The sequence below is a fragment of the Vulpes lagopus genome, chromosome 6 (genome assembly GCF_018345385.1).
Source record: "Vulpes lagopus strain Blue_001 chromosome 6, ASM1834538v1, whole genome shotgun sequence".
Classification (NCBI taxonomy): Eukaryota; Metazoa; Chordata; class Mammalia; order Carnivora; family Canidae; genus Vulpes; species Vulpes lagopus.
The window spans coordinates 101,018,724-101,029,208 of record NC_054829.1 but is presented as its reverse complement, the minus strand read 5'-3'; the positions used below and the strand labels follow the sequence as shown (position 1 = coordinate 101,029,208).

Here is a 10,485-nt window from a genome sequence, read left to right as displayed (position 1 = left end):
TCAGATGTTGTGCTCAAAGCAAAGCAAAGCAAGAGAGAATCTCCATCTTGGTGACCTGGTAAGTAAATGCCCTGCAGACGCCAGCTCACCTCTATCACCGGGGCCACATCACTAGCACCCAGGCACATGCTGGCTAAATCTGAATGTTCTAGAAATGAAATCAAGAGTGCTCCTCGACAATTATTCAGTTAGGCCAGCCAAATCAAAGAAATTCAATGTTAATTATACATACTGACTGATCCTGGAAATCAGTTCCAACACCAGTGGTTAGTTAAGGTGGAAGAAAAACGAAAATGGAAGGTTCACCTCACAAAATATAAAGCATAACAAAGCAATGAAATAGAAATGTTAATAGTACTTCATACAAAACACATCGAAAGTTTAAAAAAAATTAAATTCTCAGGCACAGGTACTGTAAAATGTGGATGGGCACCCCCCGCCCTCCAATGATCTCTGGGAAACACGCAGCCGTGGTACTCATGCGGAATGTTCTCTGTATCTTCTGTATCTTGCTAAGTGTCTTCGTTATCTTACACGTGGTGCCCGTGGACCCCACGGTCAGCATCCCCACCCTGCATCTGCAGCTGCATCTGAGCCTGCATCCTTGCCATCATCTCCTGCATGCGGCGGAGCTCTGCTTCCTTCTCCAGCAGGATCTGGGCTTTATTCATGGCCTCATTTTCTACTTTTCTGCCACCTCTTTTGAGCCTCTCAGAACGGAAGTTTTCATAGTGAAGGTCCTGGGTCACCTCCTGGAGATCCTGCATGTGGGTGATGAGCATTGTCCGCAGCTTCAGGAAGTCGTTGTGCTCCGGGTTCTCCACCTCCAAACACCCCACGGTACAGGCGGCCTCTGACCTTCTTGCCCTTGGCTGCAATCAGCTGATTGGATCCAACCCCAGAGAACGGGGTACTGGCCTTGAGAAGTCTGGTCTGCGCTTTAAAGTCCTCACCTTCATCTGATTCTGCATCAGGTAAGTGGTAGATTTTGATGTCATGTTCTTCAGTTTCATCCAGAATTCTTTTCTTCAAGCGCTCCCGCTCCTTCAGGGTGAGGGTGTCAGCTTTGGCAATGACGGGCACGATGTTCTCCTTATTGGGTATTGCTTTCATGAATGCGACGTCTGAGGGCTTACGTCCGTGTCCAAAGGGCGAGATGAAGTAAAAGCAGCAGTGCACCGTGTTACCGATGATGTGCCCCGGTTCAAACCACTCTCGTCATGCAGGTACCGTTCAAACTGCTCGTGGATGTAGGAGACGATGGTCTTGAAACAGTCCCTGCAGTTGATGGGACTCAAACAGTCCACCGCTCCTCGATGTCCACGGTCGAAGCCTCCATCTGGACAGTTCTTTCAATTTTCTCTGCGGCTCCAGGTGTGATTCTTTCTGGGTAGAGATCAGTCAGGAATAGGCTGTTGATGAGACTTGATTTTCCTAGACCCGATTCACCGACCACCGTTAGTGTGAACTCAAAACCTTTTTTCACTGATTTTCGGTGAACTTGATTGGGAAGATTCGCAGATCCGACATAGCCAGGAGTTTCTGGATTTATAAACTGAGTTGGTTGTTGCTTAGACATCTTCAGTGAAGATTTCTCAATCGCCGACGGGCGGAGAAGCAGGCGCCGACTACCACGTGGTGGACCGCCCAGTGCCCGACCAGTAAAATTCAGTTGAAAAGCCACAATACCCATGAATCCATCTAATTGAAATAACCTCTTTACTGCTTCTTCTCCTCGAACATTCTATCTAGCTATCAATCAATGTTTTGCTTATATGTTACCTCCCCAATTAAATAGAATTTTTTAGGTATTGATAATTAAAATTATTATTGCACATTTAATCTAGATGTGACTGTATATGAAAATAAGCACTTTATATTTATTACCTCACTTGCTTTTAATGACATCCACTTGTAGTAAGCTTTAGGCTCATTTTTAATACAGGAAGTGACCCTGAGAGAGAGAAGGGTTCCTTGACCAATGTCATCCAGCAAGTAAACAATAGAACCAGATAAATGTTTCACTTTCTTGCTTACCACTTCGTAATGCCCATTTGGTTGCTATCGTTTGCCTCCTCCTCAACTGGAATTTAATTCCTTCAGGGTAGAGATTTGAATCTGTTCTGTTCACTGCTGTGTCTAGAACAATCCGTGGCCTCTCTGGCCTCTCCTAAGCTCTTCTCTCTATGTATCTATATCTGTATCTCTAGAGAGAGCATTTCTGTACACTTGTATAAAACATCTATTTTATATAAAGAAGAAATTATCCAAACCATATTTTGCTATTTCTTAGCAATCTCAATTCCAAGTGCTGTTTACAGTATAGTTTTTAATTCTTTTAAAAATTAGAAAACTTAGATAAAATATTACCCATTGTGAGGTATCTAAAGCAGTTTTCTTTTGTTGATAGTAAGTGAACAGAGCATGGACGTGCTAGATCTCCAAAATATAAATGAAATCTTGAAAGCAACAAGAATCCAAATACTAAGAGCATAAAACTGTTAATATTTTTTTGTTTACTGGTACTAATGCCCAAAGCCACTAGAACAGATTTGAGAAGCTTCCTACAAATATTTTTAAAAATAACAAACTCTGAAGACTCCTTCTTGATTACATACTCAAAGGACTGATTAAAGGACATACAATTCTGAAGTTAAATAAAAAATAAATAAATAAAATAAAAATAAAAAATCAGCTTGACAACACCAAACGTCTTTCCAGAATCTTCTGAGATTTGTGAGCTTTGTAGTAAGAGGTCTAGGTTTTTAAAATTATTTTTAAACATTCTTATTATTAATTAAAAATATGCATTTATATCAGTGAAGTCAGTTTTGGTATATGCTTAATATACCAAATATATATGTGTATATTATTCCATAAGAGTTTTTATTTCCAAAATACAAATGAAAAATGACACAATCATAAATATCAAATACCACATTCATGTTTAACAAGAAATAATTTTCCAATGATTTGTTCAGCAAAAAATAAAACAATATTGTAAACTGTCAAAAAAGCAAGCAATAACATTTCCACTGGGAAATAAAAATGACTTTCTTTTCTAATTACTAAAGCAATATCCATACAATATCAAATACATTTAGAAGGCTAATCAGAAAATTGTCATGATGGGGGGTAGAAGGGCCTGTTTTTTCTTCTTTGAAATTCCTGGTAAAATCACACAAATGGAAGGAAATAAAGAAGCAAGGATAAAATGATTAAATCACTTTATCTCCTTTCCATTTTCTTATAAAAATATTTTTATTATGTATAGTATATCCAGAAGGACTTAAGATATTTTTTTTTACTTAAGATATTTATAAAGAATAAAACAAGCACTATGAACGTGGCTCCTGATTTTAAGTACACCTGTTGACACTATTTGTGTTTCTCTTCCATTCTTTTATGATAACATTTTAGGATTGCAGATAGATCATTGGTTTTCTACAACAACCATATTTTATCTTAGGTTACATATACAACAAGTAATATATCAAAGGAAGTGAGCTATATCTTTCAAGGTATAAGCAAGTATGATGGGGCAAATGTCTGAAAAATAATTTGCCAGATTATTTTCAGTTTCTTAAAGGCCTAAAATTGAGACTGTCAATTCACGATGCCAAATTTCATTGTTCTTTCCTATTGGTTTACCCCAGAAAATAGACTCAGAATCATTTTTTTCAGTCCATAACTATTAAATCAATTATTTCCATATGCCAGGTACTCTTATTAATAGCAGTATATAAACAATAATCAACAAGACAAAGCACTTATCCTCATAAATGTTAACACTCAAGTAGGGGAAAGCAATTGAGTACTTAAAGTCCTGAAGACATAGACAATTTTCAAAAAGTATTAATGGAATGACATGTTTTTATATTGGTAGAGTTAACAATTAGAATATCAAATGAGACATCATATTTAATATTTCCACCTTCCTTCTCTTGCTCTTCTTTTTCTTCAGACATACTATCTTTGTCATACTTACTTAGTAAGAACCAATTCAGTATAATTTTTAAATGAAATACCACTTTTTCACTATAGACAAATTATATAATCTGTAAATAATCTCAAAATTCTGAGGAAATTTGTTACAGGTAAACGGAGTCTGAACATTAACAGCTCTATTACACTGATTTTTAGGAAAGTTGGAAAAGTCATCAAAGATGGGATGATAGTTTATATTATTCATAAGGACCATCTAGAGGAAGATAAAAATCATCATTTACTCATGGATGCTCATGAATCAATTTATCCTTGAGGCAATGATATTAGTATGTCACCTCTATAGATCTTCCTACATGATTTGGCATATATATTTTTAAGTATATATTTTCTTTTTGATTAGATAATGCTATATTAAAATCAGCATCTTTAATCAATTGTTTAATCCAGAGGAAAAATAATGGGAAATATATAAAACATCATCTCTGTTAAAGAAAAAAAAAATCAAGGGGAAAGTTAGTACTCATTCAGTACTTCTTTATATAGAACAGGCTCAATGCCTGGCAAATGATGGAATAAACAGGCCATCTGCTGGCAAGTGGCAAATAGGCAGCCTTTATACATCCAAACTCAACTAAAGCCACCTCAGTGGTACTTCAGGGCCTAAAGGAGTCGATTAAGAGAAAGGAGTATTTTTTCTCCTTGCTGACATTAATTGGTAATTGTTCACTCTAAATATCTTCATTCACAGTAATTTAACTTCATAAGCTTAAACCCTTCCGATTGAGGTGGGGGCTGGGACAGTGGTCTAACTCTACTGATTCCATCATTTATGTATTCAACTATTATTTACGGATTGCCTGCTGTGTTTTAAATGTAACAATATATAAAACAACTTCTTTACTCTCCCAGAACAAATACTCTAGATGGGTAGGTGTTAACTAGTAAAATCCTAATAAAAAGTAATTTTGCCCTAAAGAATGAGTAAACTGAACTGATTTATAGTTTATAGTAGATGCTACAATATTTCAATTTGGTTTCTAGAGAGAAAGCAAGGACTCTTGAATCTTTGTTCCAGAAAGTACTAACATCATGCTGTCAGCTGATGTTGAAATTCACTTCTGAAGATTCTTGGCCCTTGTACATTTGACTGACTCTATTTTCACTGATCTTCCCAAATTACGGTAATCCATGGAAATGACAAGTCCCTTTAACTGTTTTTGTTTTTGTTTTTGTTTGTTTTGTTTTTAGGCAAACTTTACTTGAAGGAATAGCTACTGACTCTTCTTTCAATGTGAATGCGAGAACAGGACATTCCAGCTTTGAGGATATCTGCATTAGGTCATCCTGAGTATAATTCATTGATGTTACTGCTAAAGCTTCTGCTAACACCACTCAGCTTGTTCTCCAGGTAAATTGAGGACTTCAATTTTCTGGAGACTTCAGTTTGGCACCATTCCCAGTATTATAATCACATATGCACACAACCAAACCACCCTTATAGGTTCATTTCTAGTTCATAAGATTCGCAGCAGAAATAAATTATTTAAATAATACCCAAATTGCCTAATTGATACTCAAATCACTCAGTTAATATCAATTCTGAAGCAGTTTTATTTTGTTGCTGTCAACATCTTTCTTCACAGGATTCTTTACACTCTAGTCCCTATTTCCATTTTTCTCCATAGATTTCATTCACAAACAATTCATGTTTTAGCCATATAAGTTAATAAATCTCTTTTATTCATTCATTTAAATGGCATTAAACTCACTGCAAATCTTTATTGTTTGATTGCAATGTGCTTGACTCTCTTTGGGCTTCAAAAACCACCACAACATGCCCACTGAGAGGAAAGGAAGAAGGCGATAGGAATTCCACCCAAGAGGATTTTCTCTCTAGTCATATTTACATATTTAAAGGAGAAATATTTTCTAAAGGTTCCAACTTCCAGTATGTCTTGGATTGTGCCTGAAATCAAGACATTAAACCTATGGAGTTTTTACTTTTAGCGAGTGAGGTACTGAAGCAGAAAAGATAAGACCCACCAGAGTTATCTTCCTAAAACAGAAATGTAAGGCTTTCAGTGCCTATAAAAATGCAGACAACTTTCTGTTGCAGTGGACATCCATCCTGCCTGTCCATATAGCTAGCCCAAGGCATTGGAATAGGTAGAGAAATTCTTCACTGCAAACACCTCGGACTCAAAAAGAAGCCTTAAAAAATCATACGATAAGGCAAGAGCATCTGGACTGGTGATCATGGCTGCAGTCGTAGAGGGTGGAGAATGGTGGGGAAAGAGCATACTGCACGTAAAAATAACTAGGGGAAGAGTCTCACAACAGTAATGCCAGAATCTATCCAGTTTAGTGCAGTATACACAGGATCAAGAGCATTTCTGTTCTAAGGACTAGAGATAGTGATGGTGCTCTGGGTTGCAAGTTGCCACGGTTAGGGTGTGACTTTTATTGACTTTGTGGCCACTGGTCAATCTAAACTGTGGGAAATGGAACCATATCCAACCATGTTGGAATGGTGCTCTACATCTTGCGTATTTCCCAATGCTGTGTAATTTTCTTTACATAGTTCTGTTATAAAACCATTGTAGGACTTTGGGTAAAACTCTCTGAGCCTTACTTTTTGTTGGGCAGAAGCAATGACAATATCCATCTTAGAGTCGTTTTCATCATAAGGTGAAGTAATGCATAATGCATATGAGTATGTTTCATATTCTTTACAATGTTATACAAATGTAGAGTATCAAACATTGGAAAGCTGTTTTGCACTTTTAATTCATAAACACATCCACATATTACTGTTTTGGTGACTAAAATTGAATACTAATTATCTTATGGATATAGTCACCAAAATAAGTAACATAAGTTGTGAAGATATATATAGTCTTATATATATACACACATACATACACACCTCCCCATAAGACTCAAAGTAATTTTCAGCTTGAATTGGAAAAAAACATATGGTCTATAAGAATTTTGATGCTTCTGGGCAGCCCCAGTGGCCCAGCGGTTTAGTGCTGCCTTCAGCGCAGGGTGTGATCCTGGAGACCTGGGATCAAGTCCCACGTCGGGCTCCCTGCATGGAGCCTGCTTCTCCCTCTGCCTGTGTCTCTGCCTCTCTCTCTCTCTCTCTCTCTCTCTCTCTCTGTGTGTGTGTGTGTGTGTGTGTGTGTGTGTGTGCGTGTGTCTCTCATGAATAAATAAATAGAATCTTTTAAAAAAAAGAATTTTGTTGTTTTCTGAATTTTCCTGCTTGACAAAAGTTGCTTATCACTCATCTATTAAAAAAAAAAAGGTCCAAAACCAATAGTGAAAGATTCAAGATCATTACAAGTTAACCTATATTTCAAGTTCCATTTTGCTAAATTCCCTTCCTCATGTCTTACTACATTCCCATCTGATACAGTCCCTCAGTTTTTAATCTATCTTCTGCTATTCTTCTGTGCTTTGAACATGTCAGGCTCTATTTTGAATTTCCTACCCCCATTCTTTTATCTGTTTCATAAAAAATATTCTTGTCCTTTAACATCTAGTTCCTGTCACTTTGCTAACTTGGCTCCAAATCCTCCATCAGTAGTGGAACATCCTTTTCTATGTAGTCTTTCAAACTCCCTCAAAACATTAACTGTTTAATTAACTGTAACAAATGTTAAATAGGAATGTTTATTACTCTTAAAGGGTAATAATATTTTTATGGATATCCCTGTATCCTTGTGCCTGGGCTAGTGCCTATCAACTAGCACTGTTACTATTGGGGTAATTGATAACTAAATATATATTTAAAAGGAATTGTCCAATAACTAGTCAAAAATTTCAAAATGAGCCTCAATTTTACTTTTTCTCTCCTTGTTGTACAAGAAGTGGGGGGAGACCAGAAAGGACTATGGAGGAAGATGCTTAGCTATCACTGCCAAGTACACAGTCTTCCAAAAGTACCCTTGTGAAGGCAGAATGAGTAGACTTTCCCAGTACACAGAAAGGTATTGCTGAGGCCAAAAGGACAAAAAAATTGAAAAGTTGTAATGATGAGGGTGGTTAACACTGGCCTTGAGGCTATCTGTCAATCTAAATGGAGCAGTCATCTAAGACTAGAGACAGAGGATCAATGAAGTTATTGATGCAGTAACTTTTAGAATGGAGACCATTTAGCCACAAAGATACTTCAAGCAGGTGGCCAGCAAGAGTACAATTTTGAGAGGCTAACACTGCGCACAGTCCTAGAAGGGAAAACAGAAGCCTAACACAGGCGTTACTCTTGCAGATTCTTACAGTATAGTAACAGTAGAGTGTATGGATACTGGGTTGCACAACAGGGGGAGGAGCACAACAAAGCAATTCTCAGAGTTGCAAAAGTCAACAGACATTATAACAGAAAGAGAAATCAGCACATTTGAATCTGGACTTAAAAAATATTGTTGTAGGGTTGCCTGGGTGGCTCGGTGGTTGAGCATCTGTCTGCCTTCCGCTCAGGACATGATCCTACTGTTCTGGGATAGAGTCCCACGGCAAGCTCCCTGCGGGGATCCTACTTCTTCCTCTGCCTCTCTCTGTGTGTCTCTCGTGAATAAATAAATAAAATCTTTAAAAAAAAATATGCATTGTTGTAGGAGCCGCCCGGCTGGCTCAGTCGGAAAAGCATGCGATTCTTGATCTCTAGGTTGTAGGTTTGAGCCCCACAGTGGGCATAAAGATTACTTAACTAGAATAATAATAATTTTTTTAACGTGATATATAGATTTCCTTGAAAGGCATCAGTGTTACAGAAAGAAAAATTATGACTACCTAGTCTAGGACTAAGTCTCTAAACATTCATGGCTAGAATATCTCACCAAATAGGTATTAAATAGTTCCTATTTTGCTATACATGTGAGTTATAGTGAGTGCTAGCTAAGAGTTTAGCAAAATTATATGGTACTAACTTAAAGATGCATAGATTTTTTTCAAAACAATGAATTTCACGTTGAAGAAATAAATCTTCATTTTATTAGGAAAGAAACACTTGAAAAAAAGAGTAGTTGAAAAGTTACAATATTCTGATGACTACTCATACTACCACCTTCGATTCTTTCCAAGAAGAGACCTTTACACAACAGTAGGTACATACCAGATACCAAGCCTGGTGGAATTTGCCTGCTTTTAGTCCACCTGTATTGCAAAAGTATGGGGACTATGGCACTGTTATTGAAATTTTATGCTTCAAGATGTTCAACTTTAAAACACATAATATAGCATATTATCCCTAATGGTCCTGGAGCAGGCTCTCTAGAAGCAGAAGCCAAGACAGGAACGTAAGTGTAGATAATTTTGAAGATACACTCACAAGGAAAAACACTCCAAAGGATTACAAAGGCCAGGGGAAATGAAGCATCTATGCAAATATGTGGTCTCATCAAGTCCAGACCTGGCCTTGTTCCACTGAGGAGAACAGGAGTCCCAGAGTACATGTATATATTTTGCAGTTTGCCCAGCAGAGTTGCCCAGCCTTGAGAAACAAGGGCTGGGCTTTTCTATCCCCTGTGCTCGGCATATGCCAGACATTGATAGGAGAGGAATATTGTAATCTTCCAAGCATATCCAGGGCAAGAGCATTTCTCTGGAGATGAAAGTCCACTGAAGCAGACAGTAGCACCTATGGCATGAGTGCAGTGACCCAGTAGGAAGAATCTGGGCTGAGCAATCCAAAGCATCTTCTACCAAAACCAGTGCATGGATAACAACTTTAAAGAACCATCATGAATAAATAAATAAAATCTTTATAAAAAAAAGAATCATTTCTATTCGAATATGCTAACATTAACTCCTATGTAATTACCCTTACTGTACTTTGCTTTTAAATTATGCATTCAAAGAAGATATGAGAGATATGGATAGATAGACAAACAGATAGATATATATGAACACTTACTATGGATGTAAGTGGTAGTATGTTCCTGTTTAATTATTTTGCTATAATCTTATGATTTGGTTCTTAGCTTATTAAAATTATTAATATAGGGTTTTGTTTCTACTGCCTAGATTTATACTTTTCTTTTCCTATAATGTGAAGATGCCCAAAAGAAAACCAACAAGATGGGGTATAAACCTTAGAAAATGGTTCATTTTAAAATAAACACCAATAATTTATTTGTTAAAAATAAATATCAAAGAAATACCAACAAATTTTGTACTTCTGGTGCTCTGCTGTTATTGTACTGAATTTTATCCTATTTTTTTTTGTCACCAAATTTTAAATTGTTTAACTAGAAGGCTAGGAAATGTCTTTTGTGTTCCTCCAGCCCTTACTAAAAAGTCTTGTGATAAATGTCAAGAATTTAAAGTCAAACATTCATAAATTAGTCAATAACTATATATTTTATTTGAATATAGTTGACACACAATGTTGCATTAGTTTCAGGTAAGCAGATGGAATTTTATAAACCATCACGTTTCCATTTTTGTTGGTGCAAAAACTTTAAACTTAAATTATCAGAGAAATTATTTTTTCAAGTTTAATGATTTTGTTATTTTTAAAGCTTTATTCAA

General features: G+C 36.6%; 1 pseudogene; it reads right to left on the bottom strand.

Annotated features, from left to right (window-relative positions):
* Positions 1-505: 505 nt before the first annotated feature.
* LOC121493542 lies at positions 506-1,602 on the bottom strand (annotated as a pseudogene).
* Between the last annotated feature and the right edge of the window lie 8,883 nt (positions 1,603-10,485).